The 14,092-nt window shown below is 47.6% G+C and overlaps 15 non-coding genes and 2 pseudogenes across 15 annotated transcripts; 1 reads left to right on the plus strand and 16 right to left on the minus strand.

Annotated features, from left to right (window-relative positions):
* Nucleotides 1-98: 98 nt before the first annotated feature.
* LOC135016233 (U1 spliceosomal RNA) lies at nt 99-262 on the minus strand. The gene has a single exon (XR_010214368.1). It is a non-coding gene; the product is annotated as a U1 spliceosomal RNA (small nuclear RNA).
* A 674-nt stretch (nt 263-936) lies between these two features.
* On the minus strand, nt 937-1,099 carry LOC135016358 (U1 spliceosomal RNA). The gene has a single exon (XR_010214491.1). It is a non-coding gene; the product is annotated as a U1 spliceosomal RNA (small nuclear RNA).
* A 152-nt stretch (nt 1,100-1,251) lies between these two features.
* On the minus strand, nt 1,252-1,415 carry LOC135016254 (U1 spliceosomal RNA). Its single transcript, XR_010214389.1, has one exon. It is a non-coding gene; the product is annotated as a U1 spliceosomal RNA (small nuclear RNA).
* A 674-nt stretch (nt 1,416-2,089) lies between these two features.
* LOC135016374 (U1 spliceosomal RNA) lies at nt 2,090-2,252 on the minus strand. Its single transcript, XR_010214507.1, has one exon. It is a non-coding gene; the product is annotated as a U1 spliceosomal RNA (small nuclear RNA).
* Nucleotides 2,253-2,404: 152 nt separating this feature from the next.
* Nucleotides 2,405-2,568, minus strand: LOC135016272 (U1 spliceosomal RNA). Its single transcript, XR_010214407.1, has one exon. It is a non-coding gene; the product is annotated as a U1 spliceosomal RNA (small nuclear RNA).
* A 698-nt stretch (nt 2,569-3,266) lies between these two features.
* On the minus strand, nt 3,267-3,403 carry LOC135016435 (U1 spliceosomal RNA; annotated as a pseudogene).
* A 152-nt stretch (nt 3,404-3,555) lies between these two features.
* Nucleotides 3,556-3,719, minus strand: LOC135016255 (U1 spliceosomal RNA). Its single transcript, XR_010214390.1, has one exon. It is a non-coding gene; the product is annotated as a U1 spliceosomal RNA (small nuclear RNA).
* A 674-nt stretch (nt 3,720-4,393) lies between these two features.
* Nucleotides 4,394-4,556, minus strand: LOC135016392 (U1 spliceosomal RNA). The gene has a single exon (XR_010214522.1). It is a non-coding gene; the product is annotated as a U1 spliceosomal RNA (small nuclear RNA).
* Nucleotides 4,557-4,708: 152 nt separating this feature from the next.
* Nucleotides 4,709-4,872, minus strand: LOC135016217 (U1 spliceosomal RNA). Its single transcript, XR_010214352.1, has one exon. It is a non-coding gene; the product is annotated as a U1 spliceosomal RNA (small nuclear RNA).
* A 674-nt stretch (nt 4,873-5,546) lies between these two features.
* On the minus strand, nt 5,547-5,709 carry LOC135016343 (U1 spliceosomal RNA). Its single transcript, XR_010214476.1, has one exon. It is a non-coding gene; the product is annotated as a U1 spliceosomal RNA (small nuclear RNA).
* Nucleotides 5,710-5,861: 152 nt separating this feature from the next.
* On the minus strand, nt 5,862-6,025 carry LOC135016203 (U1 spliceosomal RNA). Its single transcript, XR_010214338.1, has one exon. It is a non-coding gene; the product is annotated as a U1 spliceosomal RNA (small nuclear RNA).
* A 698-nt stretch (nt 6,026-6,723) lies between these two features.
* Nucleotides 6,724-6,859, minus strand: LOC135016439 (U1 spliceosomal RNA; annotated as a pseudogene).
* A 152-nt stretch (nt 6,860-7,011) lies between these two features.
* LOC135016373 (U1 spliceosomal RNA) lies at nt 7,012-7,175 on the minus strand. The gene has a single exon (XR_010214506.1). It is a non-coding gene; the product is annotated as a U1 spliceosomal RNA (small nuclear RNA).
* Nucleotides 7,176-10,415: 3,240 nt separating this feature from the next.
* LOC135016275 (U1 spliceosomal RNA) lies at nt 10,416-10,579 on the minus strand. The gene has a single exon (XR_010214410.1). It is a non-coding gene; the product is annotated as a U1 spliceosomal RNA (small nuclear RNA).
* Nucleotides 10,580-11,250: 671 nt separating this feature from the next.
* Nucleotides 11,251-11,413, minus strand: LOC135016443 (U1 spliceosomal RNA). Its single transcript, XR_010214549.1, has one exon. It is a non-coding gene; the product is annotated as a U1 spliceosomal RNA (small nuclear RNA).
* A 152-nt stretch (nt 11,414-11,565) lies between these two features.
* On the minus strand, nt 11,566-11,729 carry LOC135016164 (U1 spliceosomal RNA). The gene has a single exon (XR_010214301.1). It is a non-coding gene; the product is annotated as a U1 spliceosomal RNA (small nuclear RNA).
* Nucleotides 11,730-12,620: 891 nt separating this feature from the next.
* Nucleotides 12,621-12,783, plus strand: LOC135016336 (U1 spliceosomal RNA). Its single transcript, XR_010214469.1, has one exon. It is a non-coding gene; the product is annotated as a U1 spliceosomal RNA (small nuclear RNA).
* Nucleotides 12,784-14,092: the final 1,309 nt, after the last annotated feature.

The following is a 14,092-nucleotide window of genomic DNA, read 5'->3' on the forward strand; positions in this document are numbered from 1 at the left end:
TGTCAAGTGAAGGAGATCCAACTGAGGCAGCACAAGGGAACTCTCAAAAGAAGAACAAGGCTCTGAAACAAAGAAATCTGACTTTTACCAGAGCTGACCAGAGGAAAACACAAACACAGTCCCCCACTACCACAAATAAAGCAGTCGAGTTTCCCACATTTGGGGAAATCACAGGGGTCAGCATACCCAGAATGCAATGAATGAACCTCACCCTGGGAGAATAATCTTCATGACCATGGTATCTCCTATGCAAAATAAGTATGATTTGGGATAGAGCTGGGGAGGGCCGCTGCTCAGGCACATCTCTGTCAAGTTAAGGAGATTCAACTGAGGCAGCACAAGGGAACTCTCATCTAGGGACAACAACTGCAGGGAGAACACATATTTTCAGATGAACATGGGAGGGCAGAAGGCTGCCTAATACTGAAGCACCCCCAAACAACAAACCAAATGCAACAACTAGTGCAAGCATTCCTGGGGGAAGGCCTGCCGCAGATGGATTTGCATATGGTGATGTCATCCAAGCAGTGGGTCAAAGTTGGCTTCAACCCTAGTCTGCATATGAAAACAGAAAAGGGGCGTGCAGCGCATGGTGGCCTTTTGCTGCGCTTGTCTGACCCCTAGTTTGCATTAAACACCTCCACCCTCCTTCGGTGTGGGGCTCATGTTGGCTATGCCCCAGCCCCTGAAGCATTCAAGCTGATTTCTTGCAGCAGCTTGGCACTGCAACAGCTCCAGAGCTGCTCTGTAAGGCAAGTAAAAGGGTGTGGGCCCTGCAGCACTACCTGTAGTTTGCATTGTGCATTGGAAGGCACAAAGTAAGCAGACGGGAGGAGAAGTCAGGATAGTGCACAAGGGTATAGAAGGGAGCGGCTGAAGAAAAGAGAAGTGGAAACAGACAGCAAACTAGGCTGGAGAGAGACCTGAGACAAAGAGATCTGAATTATACGAGAGCCGACCAGGGGAAACACAAATTATGCAGTCAAGTTTCCCACATTTGGGGAAATCGCAGGAGCAGCACACCCAGAGTACAATGGGTGAGCCTTGCCCTGGGAGAAGCACCTTCATGATCATAGTATCTCACCTGGCAGGTAAGTAGGAGTTGGGCTAGAGCTGGGGAGGGTCGCTGCTCGGGCACCCCCCTGTAAAGTGAAGGAGATCCAACTGAGGCAGCACAAGGGAACTCTCGAAAGAAGAACAAGGCTAAAGGAAAATCTGAGACAAAGAAATCTGACTTTTACCAGAGCTGACCAGAGGAAAGCACAAACACAGTCTCCCACTACCACAAATAATGCAGTCAAGTTTCCCACATTTGGGGAAATCACAGGGGTCAGCATACCCAAAATGCAATGAATGAACCTCACCCTGGGAGAAAAATCTTCATGACCATGGTATCTCCTATGCAAAATAAGTATGATTTGGAATAGGGCTGGGGAGGGCCGCTGCTCATGCACATCTCTGTCAAGTAAAGGAGATTCAACTGAGGCAGCACAAGGGAACTCTCATCTTGGGACAACAACTGCAGGGAGAACATATATTTTCAGATGAACATGGGAGGGCAGAAGGCTGCCTAATACTGAAGCACCCCCAAACAACAAACCAAATGCAACAACTAGTGCAAGCATTCCTGGGGGAAGGCCTGCCGCAGAGGGATTTGCATATGGTGATGTCATCCAAGCAGTGGGTCAAAGTTGGCTTCAACCCTCGTCTGCATATGAAAAGAGAAAAGGGGCGTGCAGGGCATGGTGGCCTTTTGCGGCGCTTGGCTGACCCCTAGTTTGCATTAAACACCTCCACCCTCCTTTGGTGTGGGGCTCATGTTGGCTATGCCCCAGCCCCTGAAGCATTCAAGCTGATTTCTTGCAGCAGCTGGGCACTGTAACAGCTCCAGAGCTGCTCTGTAAGGCAAGTAAAAGGGTCTGGGCCCTGCAGCACTACCTGTAGATCGCATTGTGCGTTGGAAGGCACAAAGTAAGCAGACAGGAGGAGAAGTCAGGATAGTGCGCAAGGGCATAGAAGGGAGCGGCTCAAGAAAAGAGAAGTGGAAACAGACAGCAAACTAGGCTGGAGAGAGACCTGAGACAAAGAGATCTGAATTATACGAGAGCCGACCAGGGGAAACACAAATTATGCAGTCAAGTTTCCCACATTTGGGGAAATCGCAGGGGCAGCACACCCAGAGTGCAATGGGTGAGCCTTGCCCTGGGAGAAGCACCTTCATAATCATAGTATCTCACCTGGCAGGTAAGTAGGAGTTGGGCTAGAGCTGGAGAGGGTCGCTGTTCGGGCACCCCCCTGTCAAGTGAAAGAGATCCAACTGAGGTAGCACGAGGGAACTCTCGAAAGAAGAACAAGGCTAGAGGAAGATCTGAGACAAAGAAATCTGACTTTTTCCAGAGCTGACCAGAGGAAAGCACAAACACAGTCCCCCACTACCACAAATAATGCTGTCGAGTTTCCCACATTTGGGGAAATCACAGGGGTCAGCATACCCAGAATGCAATGAATGAACCTCACCTTGGGAGAACAATCTTCATGACCATGGTATCGCCTATGCAAAATAAGTATGATTTGGGATAGGGCTGGGGAGGGCCGCTGCTCAGGCACATCTCTGTCAAGTAAAGGAGATTCAACTGAGGCAGCACAAGGGAACTCTCATCTGGGGACAACAACTGCAGGGAGAACACATATTTTCTGATGAACATGTGAGGGCAGAAGGCTGCCTAATACTGAAGCACCCCCAAACAACAAACCAAATGCAACAACTAGTGCAAGCATTCCTGGGGGAAGGCCTGCAGCAGATGGATTTGCATATGGTGATGTCATCCAAGCAGTGGGTCAAAGTTGGCTTCAACCCTCGTCTGCATATGAAAAGAGAAAAGGGGCGTGCAGGGCATGGCGGCCTTTTGCAGCGCTTGGATGACCCCTAGTTCGCATTACACACCTCCACCCTCCTTCAGTGTGGGGCTCATGTTGGCTATGCCCCAGCCCCTGAAGCATTCAAGCTGATTTCTTGCAGCAGCTGGGCACTGTAACTGCTCCAGAGCTACTCTGTAAGGCAAGTAAAAGGGTGTGGACCCTGCAGCACTACCTGTAGTTCGCATTGTGCGTTGGAAGGCACGAAGTAAGCAGACGGGAGAAGTCAGGATAGTGCGCAAGGGCATAGAAGGGAGCGGCTCAAGAAAAGAGAAGTGGAAACAGACAGCAAACTAGGCTGGAGAGAGACCTGAGACAAAGAGATCTGAATTATACGAGAGCCGACGAGGGGAAACACAAATTATGCAGTCAAGTTTCCCACATTTTGGGGAAATCGCAGGAGCAGCACACCCAGAGTGCAATGGTTGAGCCTTGCCCTGGGAGAAGCACCTTCATGATCATAGTATCTCACCTGGCAGGTAAGTAGGAGTTGGGCTAGAGCTGGGGAGGGTCGCTGCTCGGGTTCCCCCCTGTGAAGTGAAGGAGATCCAACTGAGGCAGCACCAGGGAACTCTTGAAAGAAGAACAAGGCTAGAGGAAGATCTGAGACAAAGAAATCTGACTTTTACCAGAGCTGACCAGAGGAAAGCACAAACACAGTCTCCCACTACCACAAATAATGCAGTCAAGTTTCCCACATTTGGGGAAATCACAGGGGTCAGCATACCCAAAATGCAATGAATGAACCTCACCCTGGGAGAAAAATCTTCATGACCATGGTATCTCCTATGCAAAATAAGTATGATTTGGAATAGGGCTGGGGAGGGCCGCTGCTCATGCACATCTCTGTCAAGTAAAGGAGATTCAACTGAGGCAGCACAAGGGAACTCTCATCTTGGGACAACAACTGCAGGGAGAACATATATTTTCAGATGAACATGGGAGGGCAGGAGGCTGCCTAATACTGAAGCACCCCCAAACAACAAACCAAATGCAACAACTAGTGCAAGCATTCCTGGGGGAAGGCCTGCCGCAGATGGATTTGCATATGGTGATGTCATCCAAGCAGTGGGTCAAAGTTGGCTTCAACCCTCGTCTGCATATGAAAAGAGAAAAGGGGCGTGCAGGGCATGGTGGCCTTTTGCGGCGCTTGGCTGACCCCTAGTTTGCATTAAACACCTCCACCCTCCTTTGGTGTTGGGCTCATGTTGGCTATGCCCCAGCCCCTGAAGCATTCAAGCTGATTTCTTGCAGCAGCTGGGCACTGTAACAGCTCCAGAGCTGCTCTGTAAGGCAAGTAAAAGGGTGTGGGCCCTGCAGCACTACCTGTAGTTCGCATTGTGCGTTGGAAGGCACAAAGTAAGCAGACAGGAGGAGAAGTCAGGATAGTGCGCAAGGGCATAGAAGGGAGCGGCTCAAGAAAAGAGAAGTGGAAACAGACAGCAAACTAGGCTGGAGAGAGACCTGAGACAAAGAGATCTGAATTATACGAGAGCCGACCAGGGGAAACACAAATTATACAGTCAAGTTTCCCACATTTGGGGAAATCGCAGGAGCAGCACACCCAGAGTGCAATGGGTTAGCCTTGCCCTGGGAGAAGCACCTTCATGATCATAGTATCTCACCTGGCAGGTAAGTAGGAGTTGGGCTAGAGCTGGGGAGGGTCGCTGCTCGGGTACCCCCCTGTAAAGTGAAGGAGATCCAACTAAGGCAGCACAAGGGAACTCTCGAAAGAAGAACAAGGCTAGAGGAAAATCTGAGACAAAGAAATCTGACTTTTACCAGAGCTGACCAGAGGAAAGCACAAACACAGTCCCCCACTACCACAAATAATGCAGCTGAGTTTCCCACATTTGGGGAAATCACAGGGGTCAGCATTCCCAAAATGCAATGAATGAACCTCACCCTGGGAGAAAAATCTTCATGACCATGGTATCTCCTATGCAAAATAAGTATGATTTGGAATAGGGCTGGGGAGGGCCGCTGCTCATGCACATCTCTGTCAAGTAAAGGAGATTTAACTGAGGCAGCACAAGGGAACTCTCATCTGGGGACAACAACTGCAGGGAGAACACATATTTTCAGATGAACATGGGAGGGCAGAAGGCTGCCTAATACTGAAGCACCCCCAAACAACAAACCAAATGCAACAACTAGTGCAAGCATTCCTGGGGGAAGTTCTGCAGAAGACGGATTTGCATACGGTGATGTCATCCAAGCAGTGGGTCAAAGTTGGCTTCAACCCTCATCTGCATATGAAAAGAGAAAAGGGGCGTGCAGGGCATGGCGGCCTTTTGCGGTGCTTGGATGACCCCTAGTTCGCATTAAACACCTCCACCCTCCTTTGGTGTGGGGCTCATGTTGGCCATGCCCCATCCCCTGAAGCATTCAAGCTGATTTCTTGCAGCAGCTGGGCACTGTAACAGCTCCAGAGCTGCTCTGTAAGGCAAGTAAAAGGGTGTGGGCCCTGCAGCACTACCTGTAGTTTGCATTGTGCATTGGAAGGCACAAAGTAAGCAGACGGGAGGAGAAGTCAGGATAGTGCACAAGGGTATAGAAGGGAGCGGCTGAAGAAAAGAGAAGTGGAAACAGACAGCAAACTAGGCTGGAGAGAGACCTGAGACAAAGAGATCTGAATTATACGAGAGCCGACCAAGGGAAACACAAATTATGCAGTCAAGTTTCCCACATTTGGGGAAATCGCAGGGGCAGCACACCCAGAGTGCAATGGGTGAGCCTTGCCCTGGGAGAAGCACCTTCATGATCATAGTATCTCACCTGGCAGGTAAGTAGGAGTTGGGCTAGAGCTGGGGAGGGTCGCTGTTCGGGCACCCCCCTGTCAAGTGAAAGAGATCCAACTGAGGCAGCACAAGGGAACTCTCGAAAGAAGAACAAGGCTAGAGGAAGATCTGAGACAAAGAAATCTGACTTTTTCCAGAGCTGGCCAGAGGAAAGCACAAACACAGTCCCCCACTACCACAAATAATGCAGTCGAGTTTCCCACATTTGGGGAAATCACAGGGGTCAGCATACCCAGAATGCAATGAATGAACCTCACCCTGGGAGAACAATCTTCATGACCATGGTATCGCCTATGCAAAATAAGTATGATTTGGGATAGGGCTGGGGAGGGCCGCTTCTCAGGCACATCTCTGTCAAGTAAAGGAGATTCAACTGAGGCAGCACAAGGGAACTCTCATCTGGGGACAACAACTGCAGGGAGAACACATATTTTCAGATGAACATGTGAGGGCAGAAGGCTGCCTAATACTGAAGCACCCCCAAACAACAAACCAAATGCAACAACTAGTGCAAGCATTCCTGGGGGAAGGCCTGCAGCAGATGGATTTGCATATGGTGATGTCATCCAAGCAGTGGGTCAAAGTTGGCTTCAACCCTCGTCTGCATATGAAAAGAGAAAAGGGGCGTGCAGGGCATGGCGGCCTTTTGCAGCGCTTGGATGACCCCTAGTTTGCATTACACACCTCCTCCCTCCTTCGGTGTGGGGCTCATGTTGGCTATGCCCCAGCCCCTGAAGCATTCAAGCTGATTTCTTGCAGCAGCTGGGCACTGTAACTGCTCCAGAGCTACTCTGTAAGGCAAGTAAAAGGGTGTGGGCCCTGCAGCACTACCTGTAGTTCGCATTGTGCGTTGGAAGGCACGAAGTAAGCAGACGGGAGAAGTCAGGATAGTGCGCAAGGGCATAGAAGGGAGCGGCTCAAGAAAAGAGAAGTGGAAACAGACAGCAAACTAGGCTGGAGAGAGACCTGAGACAAAGAGATCTGAATTATACGAGAGCCGACGAGGGGAAACACAAATTATGCAGTCAAGTTTCCCACATTTGGGGAAATCGCAAGAGCAGCACACCCAGAGTGCAATGGTTGAGCCTTGCCCTGGGAGAAGCACCTTCATGATCATAGTATCTCACCTGGCAGGTAAGTAGGAGTTGGGCTAGAGCTGGGGAGGGTCGCTGCTCGGGTTCCCCCCTGTGAAGTGAAGGAGATCCAACTGAAGCAGCACCAGGGAACTCTCGAAAGAAGAACAAGGCTAGAGGAAGATCTGAGACAAAGAAATCTGACTTTTACCAGAGCTGACCAGAGGAAAGCACAAACACAGTCCCCCACTACCACAAATAATGCAGTCGAGTTTCCCACATTTGGGAAAATCACAGGGGTCAGCATACCCAGAATGCAATGAATGAACCTCACCCTGGGAGAACAATCTTCATGACCATGGTATCTCCTATGCAAAATAAGTATGATTTGGGATAGGGCTGGTGAGGGCCGCTGCTCAGGCACATCTCTGTCAAGTAAAGGAGATTCAACTGAGGCAGCACAAGGGAACTCTCATCTTGGGACAACAACTGCAGGGAGACCACATCTTTTCAGATGAACATGGGAGGGCGGAAGGCAGCCTAATACTGAAGCACCATCAAATATCAAACCATGGCCCTCATTCCGAGTTGATCGCTCGCAAGGCGATTTTAGCAGAGTTACACACGCTAAGCCGCCGCCTACTGGGAGTGAATCTTAGCTTCTTAAAATTGCGACCGATGTATTCGCAATATTGCGATTACAAACTACTTAGCAGTTTCAGAGTAGCTTCAGACTTACTCGGCATCTGCGATCAGTTCAGTGCTTGTCGTTCCTGGTTTGACGTCACAAACACTCCCAGAGTTCGCCCAGACACTCCCCCGTTTCTCCGGCCACTCCTGCGTTTTTTCCGGAAACTGTAGCGTTTTTTCCCACACGCCCATAAAACGGCCTGTTTCCGCCCAGTAACACCCATTTCCTGTCAATCACATTACGATCGCCGGAGCGAAGAAAAAGCCGTGAGTAAAAATACTTTCTTCATTGTAAAATTACTTGGCGCAGTCGCAGTGCGAATATTGCGCATGCGTACTAAGCAGAATTTCACTGCGATGCGATGAAATTTACAGAGCGAACGACTCGGAATGAGGGCCCATATGCAACAACTAGTACAAGCACTCCTGGGGGAAGGTCTGCAGCAGACGGATTTGCATACGGTGATGTAAATCCAAGCAGTGGGCCAAAGTTGACTGGAACCCTCATCTGCATATGAAAAGAGAAAAGGGGCATGCAGGGCATGGCGGCCTTTTGCAGTGCTTGGATGACCCCTAGTTCGCATTAAACACCTCCACCCTCCTTTGGTGTGGGGCTCATGTTGGCCATGCCCCATCCCCTGATGCATTCAAGCTGATTTCTTGCAGCAGCTGGGCACTGTAACAGCTCCAGAGCTGTTCTGTAAGGCAAGTAAAAGGGTGTGGGCCCTGCAGCACCACCTCTTGTTCGCATTGTGCGTTGGAAGGCACAAATTAAGCAGACGGGAGGAGAAGTCAGGATAGTGCGCAAGGGCATTCTTTTCTCTTAGTCCGGGGGCAAGGCTTCAAAATGGGGTCTGCAACGGAGGAGACACAGGGGGCGTGGTCACAGCAGCTTTTCTCTACAGTCTGCACCAGCAGGAGCCTACACCATTTTTTATGATCACGCTGAACTGCAGTGCGACTGCAATTACAGCATGGTCAAGAAGGGAGGCGTCATGCTGGGTGGCCATGCTCTGTCACTGTGCAGGAGCCAGCACCGCTCACACACTAGTCCCCGGGTGCAGCCCCCAACCCCCGGGACACCCGGAGCAACAAAATGTAGATTCAGGCCACCAGGCCACGCCCCTACCTATGAAACCATGCCTCCTTTTTACCATTGCGCTGTTTATCTGCGCGCACTGCATTACAATCTCCCTCGCCACCTCTCTGGGTGTCACCAGTGATAGTGACACCTCTGCCATGCTTGTAGCAGCTGGTCCTAAGATCTACGCCTCAAGCCCTGAGTGTTTGCCCTTGTGACTTGTTGATCATCATAGCGAAGCAGATGCTTACAGAAAACTGCAGGGGCTTAGATTGAAAATAAAAACAATTGATGGGTATAAGGTAGAGAGGAGCGGGTTCGGTTCTCCGAGAACCGAATTCCCCACGAACTCCACGTGGTTTACATTGGTCCGAGGCAGGCTCGGTTGTTCCTGCCTGACTCGGAAAACCTGAACAAGGGAAAATGTCATCATCCCGCTGTCAGATTCTCGTGAGATTCGGATTCCATATAAAGAGCTGCGCGTTGCTGCCATTTTTACTCGTGCATTGAAGAGAGAGCGGAGAGGACGTGGCTATGTTCTCTCAGTGGAAATCTCAATATCAGTGCTCAGTATCAGTGGTTACTTATTGCTGCTCAGTAATACTAGTAGTGTGTCTCTCCTGCTCAGTGTCAGTTCTCAGTAGTATCCTCATCAGTGCTCAGTATCACTGCTCATTGTCTTGTGCTGCATTGTGGTGCTCAGCATACTACAGTACATTACTAATAGTCCAGTGCTGCATCTTGCTGCTCAGTGTCAGTTCTAGTATCCTCATCAGTGCTCACTATCACTGCTCATTGCATTGTGGTGTTCTGTATACTACAGTAACATAGTAATATAGTATATATAGAGGAGCGGGTTCGGTTCTCCGAGAACCGAATTCCCGACGAACTCCACGTGGTTTACACTGGTCCGAGGCAGGCTCGGTTGTTCCCGCCTGACTCGGAAAACCTGAACAAGGGAAAATGTCATCATCCCGCTGTCGGATTCTCGCGAGATTCGGATTCCATATAAAGAGCTGCGCGTTGCCGCCATTTTTACTCGTGCATTGAAGAGAGAGCGGAGAGGACGTGGCTATGTTCTCTCAGTGGAAATCTCAATATCAGTGCTCAGTATCAGTGGTTACTTATTGCTGCTCAGTAATACTAGTAGTGTGTCTCTCCTGCTCAGTGTCAGTTCTCAGTAGTATACTCATCAGTGCTCAGTATCACTGCTCATTGTCTTGTGCTGCATTGTGGTGCTCAGCATACTACAGTACATTACTAATAGTCCAGTGCTGCATCTTGCTGCTCAGTGTCAGTTCTAGTATCCTCATCAGTGCTCACTATCACTGCTCATTACATTGTGGTGTTCTGTATACTACAGTAACATAGTAATATAGTAACATATGGTAACATAGTTTTTGAGGTTGAATAGAGGCAAATTGCCCATCGTGTTCAACCTGTTTTAAGTTGTGATGATTCTACATACTTGCTGAATAATGTTTTATGACTAGTTAGCTACTATAACTCATGTTACCCCCGGATTAACCATGTTGATATTTTAAGTATTATAACCTTGGATAGCTTTTTCATTCAGAAATGTATCCATTCCTTTTTTAAATCCAATTACAGAGTCCGCCATTACCACCTTCCCTGGCAGGGAATTCCACATCCTGATTGCCCTAACAGTGAAGATCATAGTATCTCACCTGGCAGGTAAGTAGGAGTTGGGCTAGAGCTGTGGAGGATTGCTGCTCGGGCACCCCCTGTCAAGTGAAGGAGATCCAACTGAGGCAGCACAAGGGAACTCTCGAAAGAAGAACAAGGCTAGAGGAAGATCTGAGACAAAGAAATCTGACTTTTACCAGAGCTGACCAGAGGAAAGCACAAACACAGTCCCCCACTACCACAAATAATGCAGTCGAGTTTCCCACATTTGGGGAAATCACAGGGGTCAGCATACCCAGAGTGCAATGAATGAACCTCACCCTGGGAGAACAATCTTCATGACCATGGTATCTCCTATGCAAAATAAGTATGATTTGGGATAGGGCTGGGGAGGGCCGCTGCTCAGGCACATCTCTGTCAAGTAAAGGAGATTCAACTGAGGCAGCACAAGGGAACTCTCATCTGGGGACAACAACTGCAGGGAGAACACATATTTTCAGATGAACATGGGAGGGCAGAAGGCTGCCTAATACTGAAGCACCCCCAAACAACAAACCAAATGCAACTACTAGTGCAAGCATTCCTGGGGGAAGGCCTGCAGCAGACGGATTTGCATATGGTGATGTCATCCAAGCAGTGGGTCAAAGTTGGATTCAACCCTCGTCTGCATATGAAAATAAAAAAGGGGTGTGCAGGGCATGGCTGCCTTTTGCGGCGCTTGGATGACCCCTAGTTCGCATTAAACACCTCCACCCTCCTTCGGTGTGGGGCTCATGTTGGCTATGCCCCAGCCCCTGAAGCATTCAAGCTGATTTCTTGCAGCAGCTGGGCACTGTAACAGCTCCAGAGCTGCTCTGTAAAGCAAGTAAAAGGGTGTGGGCCCAGCAGCACTACCTGTAGTTTGCATTGTGCATTGGAAGGCACAAAGTAAGCAGACGGGAGAAGTAAGGATAGTGCGCAAGGCCATAGAATGGAGCGGCTTAAGAAAAGAGAAGTGGAAACAGACAGCAAACTAGGCTGGAGAGAGACCTGAGACAAAGAGATCTGAATTATACGAGAGCCGACCAGGGGAAACACAAATTATGCAGTCAAGTTTCCCACATTTGGGGAAATCGCAGGGGCAGCAAATCCAGAGTGCAATGGGTGAGCCTTGCCCTGGGAGAAGCACCTTCATGATTATAGTATCTCACCTGGCAGGTAAGTAGAAGTTGGGCTAGAGCTGGGGAGGGTCGCTGCTCGGGCACCCCCCTGTCAAGTGAAGGAGATCCAACTGAGGCAGCACAAGGGAACTCTCGAAAGAAGAACAAGGCTAGAGGAAGAACTGAAACAAAGAAATCTGACTTTTACCAGAGCTGACCAGAGGAAAGCACAAACACAGTCCCCCACTACCACAAATAATGCAGTTGAGTTTCCCACATTTGGGGAAATCACAGGGGTCAGCATACCCAGAATGCAATGAATGAACCTCACCCTGGGAGAACAATCTTCAAGACCATGGTCTCTCCTATGCAAAATAAGTATGATTTGGGATAGGGCTGGGGAGGGCCGCTGCTCAGGCACATCTCTGTCAAGTAAAGGAGATTCAACTGAGGCAGCACAAGGGAACTCTCATCTGGGGACAACAACTGCAGGGAGAACACATATTTTCAGATGAACATGGGAGGGCAGAAGGCTGCCTAATACTGAAGCACCCCCAAACAACAAACCAAATGCTACAACTTTGCAAAAGCATATACTGAAAAAGGCTAATAAGCATTCATCTAGAACGTTTCCTAGAAACATTTTAAAAAGTCAATAATGTGGAGAGTTTTTGTAAGATGTTTCTTCCATCAACCAATGAAGAAACACATTGGTACTTTCCCATGATGAGTGAGTGCTTCAGGATCTCTTGCACATACATGTGCAGCAGAGTACTGTAATGGAAGCATGCTGATTCCATAACCCAGAGGTAGGCAGATTGAAACTATCCTCTGCTATATGCATTTTTTTTGTTAATTAAAGTAATCCAAAACTGGGATTGACATTTTTGCTCTTTTATTTTTACTTAAAGTACAATAACTTTTACCATTTTAATTTGTTTTAATAGTATATTGACAGTATTGTTTTCTTTCAAAAATTCACTTAATTTTCTTTTCTGTGTGCTAATTAGATATCACCTTGTTTTCACATTAAATAGACTACCACATGAGAAAGCAGCAAGGATGCAGTGGCGTTAATGTTTCCTGGTGGTAGTGGGGGACTGTGTTTGTGCTTTCCTCTGGTCAGCTCTGGTAAAAGTCAGATTTCTTTGTCTCAGATCTTCCTCTAGCCTTGTTCTTCTTTCGAGAGTTCCCTTGTGCTGCCTCAGTTGGATCTCCTTCACTTGACAGGGGCGTACCCGAGCAGCGACCCTCCCCAGCACTAGCCCAACTCCTACTTACCTGCCAGGTGAGATACTATGATCATGAAGGTGCTTCTCCCAGGGCAAGGCTCACCCATTGCACTCTGGGTGTGCTGCTCCTGCGATTTCCCCAAATGTGGGAAACTTGACTGCATAATTTGTGTTTCCCCTGGTCGGCTCTCGTATAATTCAGATCTCTTTGTCTCAGGTCTCTCTCCAGCCTAGTTTGCTGTCTGTTTCCACTTCTCTTTTCTTAAACCGCTCCCTTCTATGCCCTTGCGCACCTTAATTAAATCTAACTCTGATTACGTCAGAGAAGGCCAGGTACCCTACACCATAAGAGGGGGTTTGAAATTTTGACTTGTCTACTTAAAGATCACCAAAATCTGATCACAAGGTCAATTACATCACTGGGTGGGAACCTTTTGGTTAATAGCCCATGTAAGTGCAAGAGATCCTGAAGCACTCACTCATCATGGGAAAGTACCAATGTGTTTCTTACAAAAATTCTCCAGATTATTGACTTTTTAAAGTTTTTCTAGGAAACGTTCTAGATGAATGCTTATTAGCCTTTGTCAGTATGTACTTTCGCAAAGTGTCGCTATGGCGCAATCAGTTAGTGTGTATGGCTATTAACCTAAAGGTTGGTGATTCAATCCCACCCAGGGACGTAATTGACCTTGTTATCAGATTTTGGTGATCTTTAAGTAGACAAGTCAAAATTTCAAACCCCCTCTTATGGTGTAGGGTACCCGGCCTTCTCTGATGTAATCAGAGTTAGATTTGATTAAGTGATTTTATAAAAAACAGCTAGGAAGCACAATTTAGCAGTGGGTTGCAGAGAAAAAAAATTATGCTGGCAGAAAAGTCCAATTGAGTGATTAAACAGCTCTTCATTTTCTGATTTTATGTTTATGCTAACAAATTTGCTCTCTGAAAAGTGTCCACAAAGCCAAGTCTCTGATTAACACCTTTAGTAGGAATGGTTTTTCACCTATTACTGAATTAAACTTGCTTTATTGGAAAGGCAGCAAGATGCATCCTCATTTCAATGTCTACTGAAATAATACAGGTTGACACCAGGAAACATAAACGTCACTGCATCCTTGCTGCTTCCTCAAGGGGAAGTCTGTTTAATGTGAAAACAAGGTGATATCTAATCAGCACACAGGTAAGGAATTAAGAAAATCTTTCTTTATGGGTGAAGATGTTTCTCACAAAATTGTTGCACCAAGGCATCATTGAAATTAAAGCTGGAAAGATGATTTTAATATATCACTTGTATATTTTGTACTGCTCTTCTGGTGACAATGTAGTTTGTTTTTGTCAATTACCATTTTAATAATAGGGTAAAGAAAATTAAGTGGATTTTTGAAAGAAAACAATACTGTCAATATACTATTAAAACAAATTAAAATGGTAAAAGTTATTGTACTTTAAGTAAAAATAAAAGAGCAAAAATATCAATCCCAGTTTTGGATTACTTTAATTAACAAAAAACAAT

The sequence above is a fragment of the Pseudophryne corroboree genome, unplaced genomic scaffold (genome assembly GCF_028390025.1).
Source record: "Pseudophryne corroboree isolate aPseCor3 unplaced genomic scaffold, aPseCor3.hap2 scaffold_299, whole genome shotgun sequence".
Taxonomy (NCBI): Eukaryota; Metazoa; Chordata; class Amphibia; order Anura; family Myobatrachidae; genus Pseudophryne; species Pseudophryne corroboree.